The 10369-nt window shown below is 39.1% G+C and overlaps 1 pseudogene; it reads left to right on the top strand.

The window, feature by feature from the left end:
• Window positions 1-342: 342 nt before the first annotated feature.
• Window positions 343-2561, top strand: LOC149160504 (L-type lectin-domain containing receptor kinase IV.2 pseudogene; annotated as a pseudogene).
• The last annotated feature ends 7808 nt before the right edge of the window (window positions 2562-10369 follow it).

Below are 10369 nucleotides of genomic sequence, written 5' to 3' on the forward strand. Positions count from 1 at the left end.
ACAGGTTTTCTTAGGATCACTCCACCATTAACAAGGATGAAATCACGGATCGGAAAATACCATAATTTTGAGATGAGAAGTAATCCAAATTACCACTAAGATGTTAATGTCACTCTCACATTCATGAATTGTAATTTCACTTCTACATCGGTAACTTTGTACCGACTATTTTGACCGTTCCAAAAGTTCGGAATTCTTCGGAGTCATTCCTGTGGGATTCCTCTTTCCTTCCTCGATAGGGGGTCTTATTTTCTCGGTTATTTCCCTGTTATTTCCTAAACAATACGGAATTTCCGTGGTCACAAGTTCACTTATAAGAATTTTATAACAAGAAATGTTGTCCTCCAATGCTCTTGCTAAGATTTTCGAAGGGTGCTTTTAGGGCTAACAATTCTTTGAAGGATAGCTGCACCCAACACTGCAATCTGTTTCAAATATTTGATAGATGTTTGCGGCTATAGATCACTTGATTATGTATTGAAATCCATCTTCTATTTATTCTTCCCAAAAAGGAATTTAGCTCCACCCAAAGAAACGACTAATTATGCTAATACAATGGCGCAGGCTCCTCCTGATAGCATGCACTTCCCTCTTCTTATCACTTTTTCCTACACAGGCCGATGAGGATCGTCCTGACACCAGCTTCATCTTCGATGGATTTAATGAAACTCACTTGATCCTGGAAGATGAGGCTTCAATCATCGGCCCCAAATCTGTGCTCTCCCTCACAAACCAGTCGCAGTTCATGCTCGGCCGCGCGCTGTATTCGATCCCTGTGCAGATGAAAAGCAACGAGACTCTTTTCTCCTTTAGCACTACCTTCGTTTTTTCCATGGTGCATCCTCCCTCTACTGAAGGAGGACATGGACTAGCCTTCATCATGATGCCCCACAGATCTATCGTTGGCGCTATAGCATACGAGTATCTGGGCTTGTTTAACCGCACCAGCAACGGGCAGTCGTACAATCACTTATTTGCAGTGGAGTTCGATACGTGCAGGAATCCGGAATTCAATGATCCCGACGACAACCACGTGGGTGTAAACATCAACAGCCTCATCTCGGTGCAGACCAAGCCTGCCGGATATTGGAATGGGGAGGACAGCTTCCATGGATTGAGCCTCAAGAGTGGACGGAACATACAGGCCTGGATCGATTACAATCATTCTGAAAGTCGCCTCAACGTTACCATCATGTTGGCCGGCTCGCCGAGACCACGGAAGCCGCTGTTATCTCTGAAAATCGATCTCGGCAACGTTTTACAGGAGAAGATGTTCGTTGGCTTTTCAGCAGCCACAGGGGCCTTGGTGGAAGACCATTACCTTCTGGCATGGAGCTTCACCACCCAAGGCACGGCGCTGCCCCTCAATGTGTCGCGTCTTCCTTCATTTGCTAACATGTATTCCAGACGTCTGGGCCCGGGATTCATAGCCGGCATCACCGTGGCCACCTTGGTTCCCGTCGCGCTGGCTACTGGGGCGGTCCTGTTTCTCAAAAGAAGGAGAAACAGGGAAACGATCGAAGAATGGGAGGAAGAATACTGGCCCCATAGATTTACTTACAAGGAACTCAGCATCGCCACCAGCAGATTCCGGGGAGATAACGTTTTGGGACAAGGGGGTTTTGGCAAAGTTTACAAGGGCGTTCTCCCCAGCAGCGGCCAAGAAGTCGCGGTGAAGTGCATAACGAAGGCATTCACGGAGGGGATGAAAGGGTTCGTCGCAGAGATCTCGAGCATGGGACGTCTACAGCACCGCAATCTGGTCCATATCCGGGGCTGGAGCCGGAGGGGAAAGCAATTATTCATAGTTTACGACTATATGCCTAACGGCAGCTTGGATAATCTCATATTTGGGAACCCAACCATAGTCCTGCCGTGGCCTCGGCGATACGCGATCCTGAAAGGCGTGGCGGCGGGACTGCTGTATCTGCACGAGGGATGGGAGAAAATGGTCGTCCACAGAGATATCAAGGCAAGCAACGTGCTTCTGGATTCCGAGCTCAACGGGCGGCTAGGAGACTTTGGCCTCGCTCGGCTACATGATCACAGCGAGAATCCTTCGACGACTCATGTGGTCGGAACATTGGGGTACATAGCCCCGGAGCTCATATACACAGGGAAGGCGACTCCCAGCTCGGATGTATTCAGTTTCGGGGTTCTGCTGTTGGAAGTGGCATGCGGGAGGAGGCCCGTGGATCTGTCGAAGGGCGCCGAGCAAACGATTTTAGTGGAGTGGGCATGGGAGCTGTACAGCGAGGACAGGCTACTGGAGGCATCGGATCCAAAGCTGGGGAAAGACGGATATGATGTGGGCGAGATCGACAAGGTACTGAAATTAGGATTGTTGTGTTCTCACCCAGAGCCGGAGAACAGGCTGCGCATGCGCCATGTTTGCCAAATACTGGAAGGCGAAGCTCCTCTTCCGGACATCTGCCTGCCTTCGTTAAACGTTAGTGTTATGGGTTCTTTAACCAACAGCTGGTCTTTCTCCGTTATGTTACGCAGAAGTCTGGGGAAAGACGGCGATTAAAAGGCGATCAGTCGTAATTCTCACAAAAGAGTTACCCGGTGTCATACGCAATTTCATATAAAAGCAATGGGATATATTTTTGTTTTACGTTTATTACCATAAATGGAAATGTTTTTTTACTTTAATACAAATGCATCCAATAGAATTTCGTAGTACATATGAAAAATAATATCTTGTTATCCATTTCGTAGTAGATATGAAAAATAATACATTTTTCATAATACCTTGTTATCTATATATTTTTATTATCAAATATTGTAAATGCAAAATGAAATGTTCCAGAATTCTTTAAATTGAATGTAATGCAAAGCTGAATAAGGATATGTAGAATAGTAGAGTGGGCGTTTAAAGATGGTTTCCCTTAACTTAACACGTTTAAGTACTTTAAAAACATCATGTCTATTGGAAAATATATTAATTTGTTCCCCTTTCATTCCTTATTTAATTTACTTCATTAATTTACGGTGATTTCTCCTCTATTAATATGTACATGCTTATCAATTACATTCAAAATTCGTGATTTTCCCTTTAGCATATACATGTGCTTATCATCCATCCCAAAAATTCCACAAGAAAAGTAAGGCCTCTAAAACATCATCATTATCACTCAAATTCTAGTAAGGCCTCTAAAACATCATCAATATCACTCAAATTCTAGAAGAAAAGTAATGCCTAGACGACATCATCATTATCACTTCCGAAGTTTTCATTTTCATGTATATTTGATTTTAAATATTATTTCTATATTTTTAAATTTTTTTTAAATTTGTATATTTGGTAAAAGATTATTATTATTTATTTGTCATCCTATAATAAAATATTAATGAAAATGTAAATTTTGACTCTACTCAAAACTTATAGAAATAAACTAGCTAATGTTTAAATGGACTTTAAAATTTAATTGGGGAGTTTAGAAATACAATAGTCTTTCTATATTTCATTCACCACTTCATTTGACATCATTATTATTGTTTTTGTTAGTCATGTTCATCGTGAATTATTTAATATATTTTAATATAAAGTTACGATGGAGTACTACTCAACCAGCATTAATAAGAAAGGTGTTAAAAAAATGAATATTGGCAAAGAGAGTATTCTTGAGCTAGAATATTAGCAAAGAGAGTATTGTTGAGCTATTTATTGATTTTAAAACTATCTAATTACTTGTTTCGAGGAAGAAGTGTATTATTCGTGCACTAGTGTACATTCCCAACATGAAGAGACAACTAGTTGGAGTAATGCTTTAGGTTATTTGATAAACCTCCATGCTTTATGTTATTTGATAAACCTCATCAGGAGGTTCCCTTGTATTTTTTTTTTTGGAAATTATCACTTGAGTTTATTTTGGGTGTCTACCTCAATTATTTTGATAGGGGATAATTCTTGGGGGCTAGTCTTAGCTCTTCTCAAAATTGAGTAGTTACTAGGTGAAATCCATTAAGAGGCTCACCCACTCTAAGTTGATTATTTAAACCTTACTGACTTTTAAGCCACCTCAACTCAAAGATAGGATTCAAGAAATTATTGTTGTGATATCATCCCTCACATGTAGTCCAATTTATCATAGAGTTTTTGTGGCATCATTACATTGAGTGTCATCATCTGATGATGTTAGACCACTATGTATAAGTAGGTCCTTCAAGTAAGGCTATCCATTTTGTTTCCAATGCAATTATTCCAAATTGATGCTCTCATTACAAAGATACTTATCATGGCCTAACAAAGGATCTTGTTTGAGATAGTTTCTTAGAAAAGAGAAGTGCACCATATTTTTATATTTTCATTTGCTTATGTATTAAGTTTTGTTTTGACAAATATCCAATAAACATAACTTTAAAGTATTTATAGTTGTCTTGTTTCTCTTTTTATGGGCATGTATAGCTCTTGAGAGATGTTGTCTTGTTTCTCTTTTTTTGGGCATAGTTCTTGAGGGAAGACCTACCTCACCTCATGCAATAAGGCGCCTCTTCTCCCAGACTTGATGCAATGGATGTTATGACATGTTCCATTGGAGCTCCTCACACCTAGGTATTTATGACGTTACATTGTTACAAATTAATTATATGCTTCATATGGCATGCATTCTCTATCTTTCTTTGTGCCTAGAAAGAGTGAGCTCGGATTATGGCTTTGTGAAAAGATGAATATTTTTTTTAATATCTCGATAATGAATAATTTCTTGAGGCAATATATTCATCTTATAATAATAATTGAGTAATTTAAAATAAGTCCTTACAACATCTCAAAGGGGAAGGAAAATTGGCTTGGTTGTCATTTGGATTAATGATTAATCATTTTACCCATGGAATGGATATATGTATGTATCTATCTATGCTAATGAAATTCTAAATTTAACAAATTTCCATCAATTCAAGATTAATGAGAAACCAGAAAATTTTCAAATATATTAGATTAAATGTGTACTCACATGATTGTGAAACACACATAAGTTATCTACACATAGTTAACTTAGCATATTATGTGTTAGAAACAAAAGAGTTATTGAACTATATGTTCAAAGTATTAAATATTTCTTCTTCATTTATTGGATTTGGAATTTTCAATGATTTAATATGCATTAATGAAATCACATAAATGCATGAAAAAGATCTCTAAAAAATTTTATTTCCAAAATTATCATGCCAAAGGATTCCACAGTAAACTAGGATTTGATTTGTACCCTGAAGGATGGTAGGGACATGGATACCTTGAAGGTCTCCACATAGGCCTAAGACGTATGTGAAAAATGATTGATTAGAGCCATCGATGAATATAATTATATTTAAAAGGTACTTTTTAGAAATATAAATGTTCTTGAATTTCCACAATGTGAGAAAACCATTGGCAATCCAATAATTACACCTACTTTGGTCAAGTTTAGAGGTTATTTTTGGCCCAAAATGTGTGGAATATTTGTGATTCTATTAATCTCTTCTTGATGATATTTCCATTGCAGATTGATTATACTATATTAAAATTTGTATCAAGTGGACTCTTATTTTTAAATAGGATGGTAAGGCATTCTTCCTCACATGCAATAATAACTGAAAATTGCTAATTAATTGATTAATATGTAGTTTTATGTGGAAGGGATATCTATAGTAGAAGTGTGCTAACAAGGAATGTATGTAGAAGCACGAACATTACGAATGAAAGTTTCTATTCCTTGTTCCGCACACCTATTTTCCCACAAAACACTACTTCCTCTTACACATTAAAAAGACACTAAATTTAATACAACTATATAATGGACAAATTTGAAGTCACAAATGAACTTAGTATTCGGGAAGCTCAAATAAAATGAGCCCATGTTGACATACTAATGGGAACAATTAATTATCGACCCTTATTTTGCACTCAATATACACATAACCCAAAATTTTCATGTCCCAAACTTTAATAAGCCCAAACCACTAATTAATTAATTAACATGTAATATGTGGAAATGTATGTGGACATTTGAAACATTGTGGAATAAATTTTATTTTCCTTCCCCTACACACCCGTTGTCTCGCACAATGCTTTTTTCTCATACACATTAATAAGACAAAACCACTAATGAATTGATTAATATGTAATGTTATGCGAGACATAAGTGTGTGGTAAAAGCATGCAAAAGGGGGGGAAGTTTTTGTTACCAGCTCAACATGCCCATTCTCCCACATAACACTTCTTCTTCATACGCATTACAAAGACACTTCATTTAATACTGGATAATAACTATTTAATTGACAAATTTCATATCACAAATGCATTTAGCATTCGAGAAGCTCAAATCAAACGAGCCCACCTTGACATAGTAGTGGGCATAGTTAATCAATCACCCTTATTTTGCCCCCTGTAAACACATAAATGAAACATTTTATGACCCAAATCTTAATAATAAAAAACCACCAATTAATTGATTAATATGTGGTGTGAATACAAAACATTGCAGAAGAAAGTAATATCTGGGAACCATGAATACCAACATTCGTCATTTTTTCACAACTCCTTTTCATCCTGATATCAAATAAAACGTACATGTAAACCAAACTTTTCATGCCCCAAACTTTAATAAGACAAAACCACTAATTAATTGACTAATATACAATCTTGTCTGGGAAGGAGATACATGGAAGAAGTGAGCAGAGGGGGAATGTATGCGGAGTTACAAAACATTCCAGGAGAAAGTTTTCATTCCTTGCTCTGCATACACGTTCCACCACACAACACTTCTTCCTCACACACAAACTTTAATAAGGAAAATTTGTCAATTAATTGATTAATATGTAATGTGAATACGGAACATTACAAAAGAAATTAGTATTCATCATTTTTCCATAGCTCTTTTGCATTTGGATACCAAATAAAACGTACATGTAAACCAAAAGTTCCATGCCCAAAAAGTTAATAAGCCAAGACACATCATTCAATATTGGATAATAACTATTTAATTCACAAATGTGACATCACAAATTCACATAGTATTTGAGAACCATCAGCACCAAGATTTATTATTTCTACTTTATTCCATTCACACTAGACACTCCATACATCTTTTCCCTCGCATAACTCAACCTGTAAAAGTTTAAAATGAAAAAAAAGTTTAGAATGAAACAAGAGTCAAATTCACTAGGAGTCCCTTTGAAGTCAATGTCAATTTCCATGTTTCTCCTTCTGAACTTGCGTACAAATTCCCCACATTGCATTGCAAAAAACAGTCTAAACCATAATTTTTATGGCCCAAATTTTAGTAATCCAAAATCGCTAATTAATTGATTGATATGTAATGTTTCATGGAAATAAGTGTGTAGAGAGTGAATTTATGTAGAGTTATGGAACATTCGAAGACAAAGTTTATGTTCCTTTCTCCGCACGCCTGTTTCCATACATAACACTTCTTACTTGCACACATTAAAAATACACTTCATTTAATATTACATAGTAAGAAGTCAATTTAGAAATGTGAGCTCAACAATGCACATAGTATTTCAGAATCATGAATACCAAGATTTGTTGTTTCTACTTTGATATAATCTTTAAATGATCAAAGCCTTCGAACATGGTTTATGTATATACCAGTTTATTTCGGCGTGGACTCTTTTTATTCGATATAGGGATGCAAATTTGTCGATGACCCATGTTTCTCCTTCTGCACCTCTGCAAACATTCCCATCCGCAGAAATATTTTAATCACTACATATTAAATTTTTAACTTTACTATCGCTTGCACTTCCACACTACATAAAATCAAAATGGTAGGTGTACAGTAAAAGTGTGCGAGGGCAGGTTTATGTTCCTTGTTCCCGAGGCATAAAGTAATGGGGTCTAGGTCATAAGGTAGTAAATATCAGCAGTTCAAGAGGTCATGAGATCCCCCTCTTTGTTGTTAGCTAAACCCAGTTGTTAGTAATTGAATGGGGTTAGCTCAATAGTGGTTAGCTCTCGATATTGGTTGTTAGTTGAATTGTAATCTCTCGATGTATTTGTTAGTAGTCTAGCTCCCCATTGAATAGCTAACACTAATGGTTGAAAGAAAGGTGAGGGACTTCCTAATGTGGATTGCGGGCATCTATCGGCATGGACCTAAAGTGTAATCCTCTATCAATATACACAACGGGGACAGACTTAAGATAGGTGTACCTAGGGATTGAAGTGAATGTGGGCAGATTGAAGGATGCAGACTGGGCCTTCTTTCTTGAGGATGGCTCTTCTCCAACTCTCAAGGGGGATGTATCGAGGGTAAGATTACTAGGGTTGAGACAATAAGGTTCAAGGTGATTTGAAGAGGTGACCCTATCCTATTGGTCGAGCCATGCTTACGCACCCTAATCAAATGGTAAAAGAAAAGGAAAAGCAAATGAGGTAAAGGAATGATGGGAGAACGTAAAAGACTACTCCAAAGACACCAGTGGCAAATCATGAAAGGAGAATGGAGTCATGGAGAGGATGTGGGGTGGGATCCAACTTGCATTTCATGTACCTATAAGGTTAGGGCTCTAAGCACAATAACTCAAATAGGAGGAGATCAATCATAAGCTAGCAAATTTCCTAGTGAAAGGCCCTACTAGAGATGCACATTCTAGGTATGAGGTAATAAGATCATGACAAGCAAAGCCAGCAACACCACCAGGCAGACAAATTAATCCGGCAAGCCGAGCATCCTCTAGGTTACAGATCGAGATTGAGATAAAGACCCAAATACAGTTGTTTACTCTGTAGCGAATACAAAGCCAGTCGATGAAGCAGTTCCAAATCCATTACCTGTAGTAGGATCAGTAGTTCCAGATCGAGGTCCAGATGTAGTTAAAGATCCATAGCCGTAGCTAGTAGCACCAAAAGCATATGTACTAGAGACAACATCATATCCAGAGTCATAGCCTACAGTAGCAGTCGTTGCTTCAGTCGTTTCTGATCTTTCTCTTTTTACTTCAGTAGCAGAGCCTAAAGCAGTAGTTTAAGCCGTTTCAACATTTGTTGATCCAGCGCCAGCCAATAGATTCGGTTGACTCAGCAGCAGCTACGCCAGGAGCCACCATGACAGCAGAAGCAGAGACGGGGACAGTGAAAGAAAAAAGATAGAGTAGGTGTGCTGGGCTTAGGCATCGCTCTCGAGACTATGGTTCATTGGGGTTCATGGTTAAGTGAATCAACCGCGCTTTGCGGCAGGGCAGGGCAGCTAGCGTAGAGGCAGGTAAAGAGAGCTAGCTTAGAGACCCCCCCCACCCTAAGTGAATGCAATACTGGCTGGCCCCACCCTTCTAACTAGCAACTACGGGAAGAAGTTCGTTAAGTGAATGCACTCCATCACATATTGAATCTCTTTCTCGGTATTAAAGCAAGGCAGTAAGCATGCTGGGAATGCACATCCGGCGCTGTATGTCCCCGCCCTTCTAGCAACTACGGGAAGAAGTACGGTAAGTAAATGCACATACGGCTCCACCCTTCAAACTAGCACTACAGGCCCCACCCACCCTTATAGCAATGTAGGTCAGATAGCTTAGAGGTGGTGAAGATGTCCACAAGGTGTCCTGCGGAGCCCGAAATCAGAAAAGAAAGAGTTCACAGGCCGATCGGGCTTTTATTGCCTTAATTCTATAGCCCCGAACTCCCCATTAAGCGTTTAGTTGGGATTTATAAAACCATCCGAGCTACCCATTCACGTAAGACCCTGTAGGGAGAGAGAGGTATCGGGAACCGCAGCCCTGTTTGTGGGTTGAACCAACCGGTTGGGGATATTTAGTTAGGGTTTTGGGTCGAACAAACAACTGGCATAGATAGGTGGTAGGCCTCAGCGATTAAGCTTTCGTTTCTTCTTTATGTATTTGGGGCGGTCCCAGTCACTAGCTATTTTGTTTATGCGTGGTTGGGTGGGTCTCATTAACCCCATTCATCTTTGAGCGGATTTCAGGTTAGACCAGGGGGATAGAGCTTAGAGGGAGGGAGGGCAACACCAGAAAGAGATTTCAATCCATGAATCAACGCTCTCAAATACTACCCCGTCAGCTGGATTATCTTACATCCAGAAACTGAGCCAAGCTATGGTCTTGCTTCCTTTGGTACTGGGACTTTCCTATTAGTTACACGGACGGGACACATAGGATTTGATTTCAACCTTCTCTTTGGCTGGTTGTCCGAAATGGAATCGAACGACCCGGCTAATTCGAGATGTGGGATCGTTCCTATGTCCTCCTATATCATGTTGACTAAGCCTATAATGAATGTATCAATCCAGCGTCTGTTCGACAGACATCACCCCGCCCAGATCCTTATATAGAACCACCTGCAGTGATGGAGACGGAAGTAGACCCATCCGCAGAGAAGAGGTCCCGTACAGACAGACACAGAGAAAGACTG

Source organism: Pinus tabuliformis, chromosome 5_2, assembly GCF_031772625.1.
Source record: "Pinus tabuliformis cultivar Carrire ecotype Pingquan chromosome 5_2, CPIR1, whole genome shotgun sequence".
NCBI classification, from domain to species: Eukaryota; Viridiplantae; Streptophyta; class Pinopsida; order Pinales; family Pinaceae; genus Pinus; species Pinus tabuliformis.